Source organism: Lissotriton vulgaris, chromosome 7 (assembly GCF_964263255.1).
Source record: "Lissotriton vulgaris chromosome 7, aLisVul1.2, whole genome shotgun sequence".
In the NCBI taxonomy this organism is placed as follows: Eukaryota; Metazoa; Chordata; class Amphibia; order Caudata; family Salamandridae; genus Lissotriton; species Lissotriton vulgaris.
Window position 1 is genome coordinate 446,216,476 of NC_141695.1, and position 15,821 is coordinate 446,232,296.

Sequence of the window (15,821 nt, forward strand, 5' to 3'; positions counted from 1 at the left end):
AGAAAGCTAAAAAAATACAACATGGTAAAAATATTGTAAATGTAAGATAAAAGGGAAACACAAATCTCGCAGGAAAGGAAAAAACTAACAGCAATGATCATTTTAGGCTGGTGGTCTACGACACCTCGGGATCCTGGAACCAGTAAACACAGGAGCATCCTGATTGTTTTGTACATGACTAGAATCAGAAGCATCACCGCCACCAACATTTTGTCTATTGGATAAACTCACAGACGAATTGGAGTCTTCAGATGTGGTATACATATAGCCACTATTCCCACTGTTAGAAGAAAATGAATAAGTAACATCCTTAGGAACAATAGATTGTTTTTTGGAATAAAGCCACACAACGAAGGTTCCATCTCTCGCCGTTGGTTAAAACTATGTAATGAGGAAATACCTCTTTGACACAAAATGGACCTTTGAATTTAGATAAACCTCTGGAAATTCTTCCTGATTTTATTTTAACAAGATCTCCTTTTGAGGTGTGCTTGGAAGCAGTATCATTGCTATTAAAGGTGTTTGAGGAAATGTAATGATTATGACCACCTTGAGAAACCCACTCTTTAATCCAACAAGGAGTAAGTTTGGTACCAGGAGATCTTCCACGCATTATTTCAAAAGGTGACTTTTCGCTATCACCATGTACAGTAGTGTGATAACCCCAGATCATACCATGATTAAAATTGCCACTAGACTGTTAATTCTTTCACAAAAACCATTACTTTGTGGGTTGTAGAGATGTGCGATGATGTTTGACACCACAACTTGACAAAAAGGAACGCATGTTATGAGAGACTAATTGTGCGCCATTATCTGTGACAAGTATATTGGGGTAGCCCTCTTCCTGAAATAGTGTTTTCAAGAAACCTATAGTAGTATCAGTGGTAATATCTTTTACAAAACTGACTGTAAGCCATTTTGAAAATAGATCAATACATACAATTGCAAAGTGTTGGAAGTGCTTCCATAGGTCCAGTAAAATCTGGAGAGATGCTATGCCATGGCTTGCCAGGATTTGTAAAATGGCCAGAGGATGACCCAACAGCAATTTTAAGTCTCTTTTCACCTTCTTTGCAAGAAGGACACTTCTCAACCCAAGAAGAGACTTGAGAATCTAAGCCCGGCCACTAGAAATTGGCTTTTAATCTGCGTTAAGTCAAAGTTTGACCTAAATGCCCTTCATGAGCAATATTAATTATTCTGGGTCTCAAGCTATCAGGAGGAACACATGTATCACCTTGCATTAAAACAGTGTCACCACAAATAGATAATTCGCCCAAAATTTTTCAGAAAGGACGAGTAGAGATGTGTACACTACTTTCTCTTCTAGAACCCATTTGATAAGAAGGATAACGTATTCGAGAGCGTGATCATTAGCGATGGCTTCGCACCATTCTTCATGAGTAAAAGTACATTCAGTAACTTCAAGGACATCTTGAATAGAAGCAACAGATTCTTCACCATTCTCAATGTTAAAGGATTTATCATCAAGATCCTCCCAATTAACTGATAGTCTTAAGAGACAATCCGCTTGTACATTACGCCACCCTTGTACATGTGAGATTTCATATTTGTAGTCCTGAAGTTTAGAAGCTAATCTAGCTAACCTTGGAGAAGTCTTGGTGGCACCACCAGGAGATAAAATGCGAACCATCGGTTTGTGATCAGTTTTTTAGAATACATTTCGTCCCCATAGATAGGTGCGAAAATATTAAACACCCCAAGCTGCTGCAAGTGCTTCTTTTTCTGACAGAATAATTCTGTTCTAACAAAGTCTGCGTGAAGCAAATGCAATTGTTTGTTCTCCATCACTGTGTTTTTGCAACCGAACAGGGCCTAAACCACTGGCACAGGCATAAGGACTGATGTACTTTTGGTGTCAAAAGGGGTTAAAACATTGGCCCCACAAATTTCTTTTTTAATACAATTAAAACAAGTATTTTGATCAGTACCCCACACAAATGTTGCTCCTTTCTTTAACAAAAGTCTTAGTTGTGCTGTCTCGTCAGAGAAATTCTTTATGAATTTTGAATAGTATTCTATCAACCCCATGAAAGATCTGAGCTGATCTTTATCTGATGGACATGGAGCTGAGTGAATAGCTTCCAAAATATTTTTCTTGGGCTTCACTCCTGAAACAGTTATTTTGTGACCAAGATATTCTATTCTTTCAACCAAAAAGGAACATTTGTCCTTACAAAGAGTTAGACCAGCATCGGAGATTCTGCTGAGAACATTTTGTAGTACAGCATTGTGATCATCAACAGAGTCTTCGAAGACAAGAATGTTGTCTTGAAAGTAGACTGCTTTCTCAATAACTGAACATTTCAGTGACCATTCTTTGGAAAACGCTGGCAGCCAAAATTAAGCCGAAAGGAAGACGTGTAAACTGAAAAGTACCCCCTGTAGTTATGAAAGCAGTGAGATGCTTAGACTCATCAGGAAGTCTGATCTGGTGATAAGCACTCTTTAAATCTAATTTTGAGAAGTACTTAGCACCTTGTAGAGTAGATAGCAACTTGTTTATATTTGGTAGCGGAACACACCACACTTGTTTAGTGATCTTGGGCCCGATTCACAGAATGAACTTAAGACTCAATCCTAAACTTACTACTATTTTGGTATTCACAGAATGCACTTACTACTTTTGGCATTCACAAAATGCACTTACCACTTTTGGTATTCACAGAATGAACTTACTACTTTTGGTATTCACAGAATTTAGGATTTTGTCTTAAGTTTGTCTTAAGACAAACTTAAGACAAACTTAAGACAGACTTAAGTTAGAATTTTGTCTTAAGTTTGTCTTAAGTTTGTCTTAAGACAAACTTAAGACAAAATCCTAACTTCTGTGAATACCAAAAGTAGTAAGTTCATTTTGTGAATGCCAAAAGTAGTAAGTGCATTCTGTGAATACCAAAATAGTAGTAAGTTTAGGATTGAGTCTTAAGTTCATTCTGTGAATCGGGCCCCTTATATCTACACAAAATCTCAATTTTCTGTCCGATTTCTTGGTGATAACAACTGGAGATACCCAAGAGGATGCCTCAACCGGTTCTATGACACCACTCTGTAGCATATCATTTAGCTAAGACTTAATCCCGTCTCTCACTGAGAGGGGGATTCTTCTAGGTTTGTGTTGTGTAGGTATACACTTGTCCTTTAGTCAAATAACATGTGGATAACCTTTGAGTTCACCTAACTCATGTTTAAATACATTACTGAACTTCCCTAAAATTTTATCTAAGGATTGGTCATCCACAACCATGACCTCTGAAGGTGCCGTAGGATTTATAATTATGTGTAGATCATATTGATGGACCCAACCTAAAATGGGAGGCCCATCAACAGTGACAAACATTTTACCAAAAATTAATCTTAAGATTCAAATAGCCTAAAATATCTATTGTCTCCCCTTGATACCCCATTGGATTAATGTCACTCTCCAATAATGATTTGATGCCCCAATTTTCATCTAACACAGATTGAAGAATAATAGTGTAACTAGAGCCTGTATCTAACATAAGGGAGACTTCACGACTATCAATTGTGAATTGGGCTTTTGGTCTATTCAGTCTCTTATCATTGTCCACAAAAACATTAACAACATCAATTACTAAAATACCGTCTTTTTGTTTTCTAATTTCTCCAGTAGATTCTTGAACCATTGCAACTTTTGTGCGGTTCTTAGTTTTACACATTTTTGAAAAGTGACCTAGTCTGCCACATTTCAAACACTCTTTGTTGGATGCAAAGCAAAATCTTGACTCAGCTGTTTGGCCATTTCTGCCACAGCATGAACAAACTTTGTTAGTTGACTTGGCGGAAGAACTCTTTTTGTTGCTGAATTTGGTTTTATTCCTCACAACAACCACAGATTTTTCATCCTCTGAATCACATTCTTCTTTCAAACTTTTCTCAGAAACCTCTGACATCTCTTGTTGAGTACCGGATTTCTTTTGTAATTCTTTCATGCAACTTTCTGATTCCTCAATGACTTTTGCTAAGTCAATTGCCACTTTCAATGTGGGATTCTTAGCAGCCCATAGTCGCTCTTGAATTTTTTTGTTGTTGCATTGCACTATTAGTTGGTCTCTGATCAGTTCATCACACATAGCACCAAATTTGCACTTGACTGAAAGTTCTCTTAAATGAGCAACAAAGTCATCAATAGATTCTTTATTGCGTTGATGGTGTGTGTAAAATTTATAGCGATTCATAACTACATTTTCTTCCTTTGAAAAGCATGTCTCTAACCTACAAATAGCTTCCTTGTATTCATCAGGTAGGGGCTGACCATTGGCTTGTAGTGCTGGAGGAAGAAATCTGAAGATGTGTTGACCTTCTTTGCCAAAAGTGCTAAGGATTAGTGCTTTTTTACGCTTCTCTGAAAATTCTTGACCATCAAGTGCGTCGAGATAGTTGATGAAAATGTTGATCCAATCTTCCCATGAAACAGGTGGAGTGTCAGGTTCATTTAACAACGGTGGAGGAAGAGTAACTGTTATTTGTTGAGACATGACAAAATGTGCTGCTTTTGATTTAAATCAACAGTAAAACTTCTTAAAAATAGGATGATTAAACACCTATTATAGATGAAGAATGTCAACGGTACAATGATTTAAATGCAACACAAACAAAGTACATGAAGATGGTAATGAATGTTAATGGATGACTCAAAGAATTACAAAATGCAAAGCAGAGATGTGCGTATCATCGAATGAATGATACACACCAATTGTGGGAGTACTTATTACAAGAGAATTTCATCAAATACAAATGGTGTGCAGAGAAAGTTGAGCAGGTGTGTGCATCACAGTTGAAAAATGAAAAAAACAGTGTTGCGCCAGAATTATGTCTTTATTAGACAGGTATGCGCATCACCGCAAGCAAATTTTGTGGAGCGCTGTTCCCAGACAGGTGTGCGCATCACTGTAAACAAATCTTTCCAAGCGATGTTCCCATTTCCGAACTCAGCGTAATGCCCTACTTCTTGTAGCTAGGCAACGCTGATACAATGCTCTTAAAATGGCCGCAATGACGCTCTTTAACACTATCGAGGCTTGAAACGCAGCATGTTGATTGTGGCAGTCTGCGAGTTTGCATGTAGAATAAAGTAGCGTTGCTAGGCAATAACACGCTGGAAGAAGTGTCATAAGAATTCAGGGTGCCAAGCAACAATGACGTAGGAGGGTACGCATGTGCAGATGCTCACTCACAGTTACTACAGGTGACGTCAGCGGGCTCCTCATCAGCTTTCGGCTAGTTTTCTGCTCACCGATTCAGTGTTGAGGATTTTGGAGGCCTGCGGAGACATGTGCGCAGCATCTGATACACGGAAACAGGAATGCTGAGGGGATCCGTCCTGTGGGCGACTCTCGTAGGCTGTGGATGGCGGAGTTGGAGAGAATTCTGAATTCTCACTCTTCAGAGGTAAGCTGTTGTTGACATCGTCGCTAAAATTGTTGAAGATAATTCCCCAAGTTCATGTGGGTAAGTAGTAAACTTTATTTGCAGAGCACAGTAAACGTGGTCACAACGGCAGCTGCCCAAGTCTCCAACTGGCACTCACAGAACACTCAGTAGAGAGCCAAGAATGCGTATAAGCATTCTAGAGAAGTAAACACTGAAGAAAGATAACACATTTACAATAAGGCCCTAGTAATTTGCCTCTGTTCGCCGCAGTCCACTGTGCACTGAGCGCTACTGTCCTCAGTGCACTATGAGCTGTACTCCCTTTCTTATTATAGCGCTTTAGCTTGCACTCACATTAAGTCCTGGCAGGAAGCTGAAAGGTAAGTGGTGGAAGTGGAGTGGTGATATGGGCTCCTGTCTCAGCCTGGTATGAATATAAAAGAAATCTGTAAGCTGCTAAAACAACTTGATATGTGAATCCGGTATTTATCTGTATGTATGCTACATTCCTACTCCGCCATACTCTTTTTATCTGATTAACCAAGACTTAAACTATGACTATAAGTACGTAATGTGATTTTGTAATGTAATGACGGTTGCAAGGTATAACTTTTAAGTATTTATACTTTTTCTACTGATAAATTGTATGTTGTATATTTTTCTGAACTTGCTCAAATAAAAAAAAGCAGGCCGGCTGAAATGGGGGCAGAGGCTGGCAACAAACAAGCCGCATCGGCCTAATACTGACCGATTCTGCTTGTGTCAGGCTCTCCCTCCAAGGTCCTAGCCTTTCCGCACCTCTGTTGCCCCGTGAAGCGTTGTGCTCACTCACCCACCACAATTGCGTCACTGTATTTTGCCCAAGCTGAGCCACTGTTGAGCCCTCCGGAACTGCCGCTGCCGGTGACCGTGGGCCCTTGCCCAAAACTGCCCGTGGGGGGCTGAGGGCTCTGCTCAGACAGAGAAGACTCCGGACTGTTGATCTAGGTGCTCGGAGCTGAGCTCGGAAAGTGGAGCTGGGGATGGGTGAAGCGCTCCTTGGAAGCAGTCAAAAGGGGCGGAGGGGGCAGAAAAGCTGGTACCTCTGCTGTTTGGCGGATGGTTCTCCTCCGCCACCGCCGTGTACTCGGCACCTCGCTCCGATGACCTTGGGCGCACTACAGGCTTGGTGGTCTTTGTGTTGGCGCGGCGTTGGCTACCAAACTCATATCTGAGAACCTTAATCTTTTCTAAAAAGTAGCAGGTTTTCTCTGCGATTAACAGGCTTTTGTAATATTGAATAAGTAGTTTGTATTTCATTTTTTCATCTGAGGCACAATTACTCCTCCAGACCCTTTCTTGTCGATGACAACTCTTCTATAAGTCCCTGATCTTGAGGGAGTACCAAAGGACAGAAGGACAAGAACTAAGGTTTATAAACTTCTTTAGCATGGCCAGTTTATTTGCTGCATCCGGAATCCAGTTAACGTAATTGGAAGCTGTCACGTTAGTGTCATCAGTAATGTCTGGTAAAGGTGAACTTTCTCCATCAATGCAAGAACTTTAATCAGTATAGGAATAGCCTTGGCTTTGTTTGAGTCTAGCTCTGCACCAAGAAAAGTGTTTGTCTTGGATGGGTGTAGGAGGGATTCTTCATCTTCACTGAAAAGCTCAATGGGTTTATTAATACTATGATTTCATTTGGGCTGCTCTGTTTTGTTTTTTGCCTTCACAAGTCAATCTTCTCAGTAGGGTTAAACATGTATCCCCTGCCGCCTCAGGTGAGCTATGCCCATTACCAGGCATTTTGTGAACACTCTCTGAGCTGACTTTTTCCAAAAGGTAAGTCTTTGAACTGAGAATCAGAATTACCCATTACAATCTTGTAGTTTTTGTTCAGGGAGACATGGAAACAAGTGTCTTTCAGATCTACCAGTGCCATTTAGTCTACCTAGTTTTCAGCTGTATCATTTCCTTGACATTTCACATTTATATGAATGAACAAGCTTGTTCAGGAACCTTAGGTCTATTATTGATCTTAAAGTTATGTGTTTTTTGCAATTAAGAAGGTCACAGGGTAAATCCCCTGGTTGCACTCCTCTTATAGATCTTGTACTGCCTGTTGTAGCAATTTGTCAGAATTGTATGGACGTGCCTGGCTCCAATTGTGCTAGTTTTAATTTTAATAGTTCCACTTCCTCACATTTATTGATGTTTAGCTTTTAGATACCAGTATTTCATTGCGTCTTCAGGGGAGCCTAAACCCGGTACTTAGGGTTGGTGGTCCTGGTCTGAGTCTTTCTTTAGCCCAGTCACGTTCTACAGCTAGCGCTGACTGGTGCTGTTGCAATTGGCTACTTCCCGGCCACGCCCCATGCGGGCACTCAAATCTGAGTGCAGACCACATCAGAGCAGCAGCTGCACTGCTTGCCTGATCTTAAAAGCACTATCAATGTTATTATTTCCACTTTCTCACATTTACTTTAGTTTACTTTTCAGTTACTAGTATTACACTGCGCCTTCAGGGGAGCCTGAACCAGGTGATTGGGGTTGCTGGACCTCAGTTTGATCCTTTCTTTAGCCCAATCACGTTCTCCATCTAGCGCTGACTTGTGCTGCTGTCATTACCGGCCAAGCCCCATGCTGGGACTCAAATGCCAGCATTTGTAAAGCGCACAGCTACCTCCGACTGAGGTGTCCCGGCGCTGGGGGTCATTGGGAATATCAAGCAATCTATTACCCAGAGTCACATGGTGCTGGGCTAACCTGCCCCCGGAGCCGGGATTGAACCGTGAACCTGTGGTCTGGAGTCAGGCACCCTGGTCACTGCGCCACACCTCTGCACAGACCGCATTCATGATGCTTGCCTGCTCTTAACGATTCAGAAAAGGGGGTGGTGATGGACAGAGTATCTGAATTAAGCAAAGCACTCCTACCCAGTCAACAGATCAGGGCTTGATCCATCACCGTTTTTTAGCTCACTGCACCATCCCAGCTCAGAACCTGGCTACATGCAAATTAGTCTGTCCCTGGCCCAGTGCATCATGGGAACAGGGCAGACCAAACTACCAAGCCAATTCTTTTACTGGAAAGGAAACAAGCTTCCGGGGACCGGTTTCTGGCATTACAGCCGTCTTCGGCCCGGTTTGCTTGAATCCTGATGGTGCAGTGAGCAAGGGACTCACATCTGAGCATACCCTTCCACGCTTATGGTGGACAAAACGATTCAGAAAAGGGGGTGGTGATGGACAGAGTATCTGAATTAAGCAGAGCACTCCTACCCAGTCAACAGATCAGGGCTTGAGCCATCACCGTTTTTTAGCTCACTGCACCATCCCAGCTCAGAACCTGGCTACATGCAAATTAGTCAGTCCCTGGCCCAGTGCATCATGGGAACAGGGCAGACCAAACTACCAAGCCAATTCTTTTACTGGAAAGGAAACAAGCTTCCGGGGACCGGTTTCTGGCATTACAGCCGTCTTCGGCCCGGTTTGCTTGAATCCTGATGGTGCAGTGAGCAAGGGACTCACATCTGAGCATACCCTTCCACGCTTTGGTGGACAAAACGATTCAGAAAAGGGGGTGGTGATGGACAGAGTATCTGAATTAAGCAGAGCACTCCTACCCAGTCAACAGATCAGGGCTTGATCCATCACCGTTTTTTAGCTCACTGCACCATCCCAGCTCAGAACCTGGCTACATGCAAATTAGTATGTCCCTGGCCCAGTGCATCATGGGAACAGGGCAGACCAAACTACCAAGCCAATTCTTTTACTGGAAAGGAAACAAGCTTCCGGGGACCGGTTTCTGGCATTACAGCCGTCCTCGGCCCGGCTTGCTTGAATCCTGATGGTGCAGTGAGCAAGGGACTCACATCTGACCATACCCTTCCACGCTTATGGTGGACAAAACGATTCAGAAAAGGGGGTGGTGATGGAAGTTTGGTCTGCCCTGTTCCCATGATGCACTGGGCCAGGGACAGACTAATTTGCATGTAGCCAGGTTCTGAGCTGGGATGGTGCAGTGAGCTAAAAAACGGTGATGGATCAAGCCCTGATCTGTTGACTGGGTAGGAGTGTTCTGCTTAATTCAGATACTCTGTCCATCACCACCCCCTTTGCTGAATTGCCTGCTCTTAACAGCACTCTACTTTAACATATGACCGCTTGTTTTTGATTTCCTTGTACCCTGACTACAGTCGGAATGTTATGGAGGTGCCTGGCTCGAATTGTGCGGTTTGTTACAGGTACTGCCTGTTTAGGGCATGGGAGCCTGAACCCGGTGATTGGGATTGCCGGACCCCGGTTTGTGCCTTACTTTAGCTCAATCACATTCTTCCGCTAGAGCTGACTCGCTTCTGCTAATGGCTACTTACCGTTGGCCGACGCAGCCCCGCCCACTCTTCAGAACTCCTGCACCGCTGCAGAATTTGCGCCGCGGTAAAGGAGTTAAGGTCACCTGGCCAGACTACATGCTGACTAAATTTGCCATTCCGGTTTCTTCCTCCACACAGAATGGGACAAGCAGGGGGGGCAGGTAAGAAGGTTCGAGCATAGGAAAAAAATGGGTAGAAATGAGTTAGCGACCATCCTGGAATCGTCTCTCCTGATAATGACTGTGAAGTTAATGCATCAGCAGAGAATTTCTCCACCTGGATTGAGGAAGACGCCAATAAGTTGGCCCCTCCTAAATGGGCTAAAAGTCATTGATCTCTCTGTACAGTCGGGGCGTATTCCTCTAGGTTTAAGGAGCTTAAAAAAGTTTGTTAAAAACAAGAAAGAATCTGGAGAACCAGTTATTCACTGGTTGAGAAAGCAAAATATGAGAGGTTTTTATCAGATAATGAAGCAGAAATAATATCTGAAAAAATACATTCTTTACGTGACAAAATTAAACCTACTAAGGAACTAGTTAGAACAATTCAGCTGCTCTCGCGCCCTTCGACTGCTAATGCACAACTCCCTACGCAAAATTTCTGTGGCAACTTAGCTAATATATTTAAGGACAAGTTAGAAGCAGTCTATAAGGTTTTTAAGGCAGGAAAGGTGAACAATACCGTAGGCTCTGAGACAGTGGCTGCAAATAACAACCACCCAACTTTGAGTAACTTTCTTACAATAGATTAGGAGGCTCAGATGATCAAATGATCAAACTGACTCAATCTGGGTTCCCTAACGATCCCTGTCCAGTGAACATTTTTGAAAACCTGTCCGGTACTTTAGCTTCTCAACTCACAGTCCTACTAAATAAAGTCATGGACTCAGGCATTTTTCCCTCCGAGTGGAAAAGAGCGTTTATTCTTCCCTTACTAAAAAAACTGCATAAGATCCCACAGAAAAGAAGAATTATTTACCGCCCCATCTCAAGACTCCAAATACCAGCAAAAATATTTGAGACACCGGAGTGTGGTTCACTCTGACTTTATGGAGCAGAATTAAATCCTAGACTGATCACAATTATGTTTTAAGATGTCACATAGTACAGAATCCGCTCTGGCGGTGGTTACAGATTCGTGAAATAATGGAAGGTGATGGAAAGGCTGCAGTGGGCCTTTTGAACCTACCTGCAGCCTTTGACACAGTAAGTCACTGAGTTTTGAAACACCGACAAATGAAGATTGAAATTGGGAAAATGCCCTTAAATCTTTTGGTTTCCTTCCTTAGTAACAGAACTCAGTCTGTCTCATTTGGTGACTTTACTTCTAGCTCCTTTTCTCTGCCGTGAGGGGTCCGCCAGGGGTCCTCATTGAGCTTGATATTGTTCAACATCTATGTGGCTCAACTGTCCACTTTAATTAGATCTTTTCGATGCAACACAATATCTTATGCTGATGACACACAAATTGTTGTCTCTATTCACGCAAACATAGATGCGGTAGCTATGAGATTTAAGAACTGTATGACAGCTATAGTCAAATGGATGGAAAGCAAGTGCCTAAAATTGTACTCAGATTAGACAGAGGTGCTTTTTGTGTCAGACCTGTCCTTCTGGAATTCTTCCTGGTGGGCTTCCACGCTTGCTCCTTTACCCACTCCAGTCATGAAAGTAAAATATCTTGGGAGTGATTTTGATTCCAAATTAACATTCAAAGACCATACCAATCAGCTGATCTCTTCCTGTTTTTATCTTAAAAAATACCAAAAGAAATTCTACCATTCCTTTCCACAGACAACTGTGGTCGTCTCTCCTGCTCTTTCCTGGTTAGACTACTGTAGCACTATCTAGTTGAGCATGCAACAAGGTCTGCTAAAAAAGATTCAGAGGCTGCAGTATGCTGCTGTCTCTTTAAAAACGCTAAGGAGCTGATTATGAGTTTGAAGGTGCGGCGGGACAGCCCTGCCACCACACCGCACAACTCGCCTGAGAACCACCTGCCCCATTATGACTTATTGGCAGGTGATTTTTTTGTCGTTCCCGCAGCAGGGCCTATAAAATAGGCACTGTAATTGTAATGCCGAAAACAGTTCCAGCACGGCATGGGCTGAAAAGACTTAGCCTTGCTGGAGCTTCTGTGCATGCTGCCCCCCTGTCTGCATCGACAGGGAGGGAGACACACAGGGGCCAGTTGGGCTCCCTTTGTTTCCTCTCCCCCAGGGTTTTCATGGAGGAGGAATCGCCATGAAAACCTTGGCGGAGCGGAAACTTGTAATATGCTTGGCGGGACCACAACGGTTCCACCGAGCATATTGCAGCCTCTAGATCGCATCGCCACCACCAGGGAACGGCGGTTTTCTGGATGCGTCAGCAGTCCCAGGGTCGCTCGACCACTAGAATTGTAATGTGGCAGTCACAAGACCGCCATTGCCACCCTGCTACGAGTCTGGCAGTCCAAAGACTGCCAGACTCATAACCAGGCCCTTAGACACATAAATCCGCTGCTAAAGGGCTTAAAGATCTTCACTGGTTGCCAATTAGGGGGAGAGTTACATTTAAAGCACTCTGTGTGGCACACAAAGCCCTGCACAGAATAGGCCCAGTTGACATGAAGCAAAAAATAAATTATGGTATACTCCTAGAAGGTGTTTGCGATCTGCTTCTGCAAAGACCATGCAAGACCCTAAGATCTGCACAGCCACCTGGAGTGGCAGAAGTTTTGTGCATGCCACAGCTCTCTTGTGGAACCAAATGCCACTGCATTTAAGGTTCCAATTAGACCTCATGTATTTTAGAGACAATTTAAAAACCTGGCTTTCCCTCACTTTCAGCAAAATTTTGACCTGACCCGGTAGTGCAGACACTAGCGCCATGATGCCTTTTTGACATTCATCGCGCTTTGTAAATATAAATCAAATCCACAGACTGGGCATGTCCAGCTTAGATCTGGGTTCTTCCAAACTTTCTGAGAATGTTTCAGAATGTGCTGTTTAATGTGAAGGGGTAATTTAATGGCAATGTATGCCAATGATGCCATCAGGGCTGTTTTAGGTAGATGTGATAGAGCTGGCTGCACCACTGCAAGTTCTTCAGCCATGAATTTATACTTAACTTTTCTCACTCTTAACCAAGCCTCAGCTAGTCTGTCTAAATTGGTTTCAGAGTACGTTGTGGCTTTCTGCTGACTCCCCAAACACCGATTTGTCATATTGAGAGTAGATGCCAGTAGCCAACCCTTTGGAAATGTCTGTCTTCTTCCTCTGGAAGGCACTTGCTGCCGAGGAAAATATTAAATACATCCTACTAAACTGGAAAGTGCCTTCCATGGTTATGAAAGTAGGTAATTGTTTTGACTCTTTGCATAATATGATCTGGTGGTATTCCTTTTTTTAAATCTAATTTGATAAAGTACTTCCATTCCTTAGGTAACAGTATAAGCTCAATGATATTAGGGAATGGAATGGTGTGCACAACAGTATTCTGGTTTAGGCTACGCAAGTCTACGGAAAAACTGTTTTCGGTTAGCTTTTTCAGCACGTCTAACTTTATGTTGAACAGGAATCACACCCGGCTTCACCTTAGGCTTGGGCAGATATCCTTTCATTTCAACCACTTCTTCTCTGAATACTCAGGTCCACTGACAATATTTTCCACAGAAGAATCCTCTATCAGAACAATGTCATTAGACATTCTGGAATCAATCATTATGTTTAAATCATATTGGTGGGCCCACCCTACAGTTGGCAGTCCACTCTCTGCTACATATACTTTCCCACCAACTTGTCTATCTTGCAATTCTATCTTCATGGACATATATCTATTAATATCTATCACCTAACCTTGGTACCCACCTGAATTTATCTTTTGAGAATAACCTGACAAGTGGCCACTCCACCAGAACATATTTTAGAAATAATTATGTATGCTGAACTGGAATCTACCATCTTTCCTCTGATCTTAAATTTGGCTTTCAGCCTGCATTTCCTGCCCCCAGTTTCAGTGTTATTACCTAGACACTTAATGGGGGGCGTGGCTATGCGCACAACGAGGCTGGAAGTACTTGGGTAGAGCTCCGACGAACAACTCCCCTTCCATGGGAAAATTATCCTTATCCACCACCCACAGCCGGCCGCTATGCTGGTGACCACCACAGGAACCTCCTGCTTGCACTTAAGCTGGGTTTCAAGGCGCTAGAGAACCTCCGGCCCCACCGGAACCTCCCGGCGAAAATCAGCCACGCGCCTGGAGGCCGAGCCGGCGTCGGGATCCACGAGAGCCCGAGGCCTGTGAAGGTGGGCTGGGCCGAGAGGCGGGGCCTGACTTGCGAAACAGCGACGGCAAGTACGGGACATGGTGACCCGAGATCACTAGCGACGATAGCATCAGCATAGAAGCGGGACTTCCCCCTGCCGACCCTTTGTCCAGAAGACCACAGCAGAACGTTGGAAGGCACTTTCCCGCGAGAGAGGCCCGCCCGGAGACTCTAATATCAGAGGGGCCGGGGACAAGAGCCTGGGACTGTCCACACAGAAGCTCGGGGTGCGGGGACCCCACTACCAATGCTCGAGAGCCCCGCAGGATGAGAGGAGGCAGGGCGCTGTGGCCGGGGGCATCCAGGGCACTGGACCTAGCAATACACCGCTCCGGCGCCATCAATGACCTGCACCATGCTGCAATCGGGCCTCGTATGGCAACTAGGCCACACCAGAACGCTGTGACCGGAGGTGGACCGAGGCTGATAGAGGGCGCCCTCTGAGCATGAGACGGAGAAGCAGATTCACGGCATTGCGAGAATGGCCTGGGATTAACTGGAGCAGCGCCATACGGGGGAGTGAAGACAGGGTGCTTGACGGCCTACCAGGCACATGGGACCGAGTCACGAGGGCTGGCCTAGAGTGACTTGCCTGGCAACCTATGAAAATAACTGCCCTGCTAAATACTGCATAACTACTTCTGTAAGTTGCTCGAGGGTCAAGAACACTGACCAAGGTGCCACACTTCTTCCCGGCTGCCTCCCGGATACAGGGGCCTACCTGCCTATGCTTCCTGGGATCGCAGCTGGAGCCGCGCAAAGTGCCGGACGTAGAGATTGCGATCACGGGTCGCGTGCCCTCGCCACTGCTAATGTCTGGGGGTACCAGAGCACGAACTGGTTCAGGAGGGGTGCAACTGCGAGGTAAGATGGATAAGCTCATGAAAGGTACGGAAACAGACCAGATGGTGACCAAACTTGATACCATGCTGGCAGCCATGGAGAGGCTGGAAGAGTGGGTCCAGCTAACACGCACGTCGTGAAACCAAGATAGATGGCGTTGCCGTCGACCTCACTCACCTAAGGGCCAACCACAAGAAATTAACTGAGCGAACCAAGACCCTGGAGAGTACTGTGGCGGACCTCGAGCCCTGAGTCACCCAGACGGATAAACAGATGAGAGACCTCAACAGAGTTGAATTTCTAAAGGATCGAGCGGAGGATGCAGAAGGGCGGGCGCGACGAAACAACGTGAGGATAGTGAGCGTACCGGAACGATGGGAAGGGAAGGATCCCATGAATCACATGAAAGACTGGCTGAAAGCTCTCTTGCCTGAGGGAACACTATCGCCTCACTTTGTGGTAGAAGGTGAACACCGGGTACCAACGAGACCACTCCCGACGGGGTCTAGCCCCCGGCCTTTCCTCCTCCGTATCCTGAATTACCAGGACCGAGACTCCATATTAAGCGAAACACGTAAACTTCAGGACATCCAGGTGGATAATGCCAAGATCATGTTCTTTCCGGACTATACAGTACAAGTACAATGTCAACGGCATTCCTTCCTAGCAGTGAAACAGCGTGTACGCCAAATTGGTCTTAAATATTCCCTCTTGTTCCCTGCCAAGCTCCGTGTAGTAGCGCACGACAAAACACACTTTTTCACCAACCCAGAGGAAGTGGAGGCGTGGCTGGACAGCGGACCGGACACAGCTCCCCGACGACCGTTGGACGCCTCTGGCATGCGACGGAACCGAGGGCCACGCAGGAGGTGCAAAAACAGATCACCACTGGCCC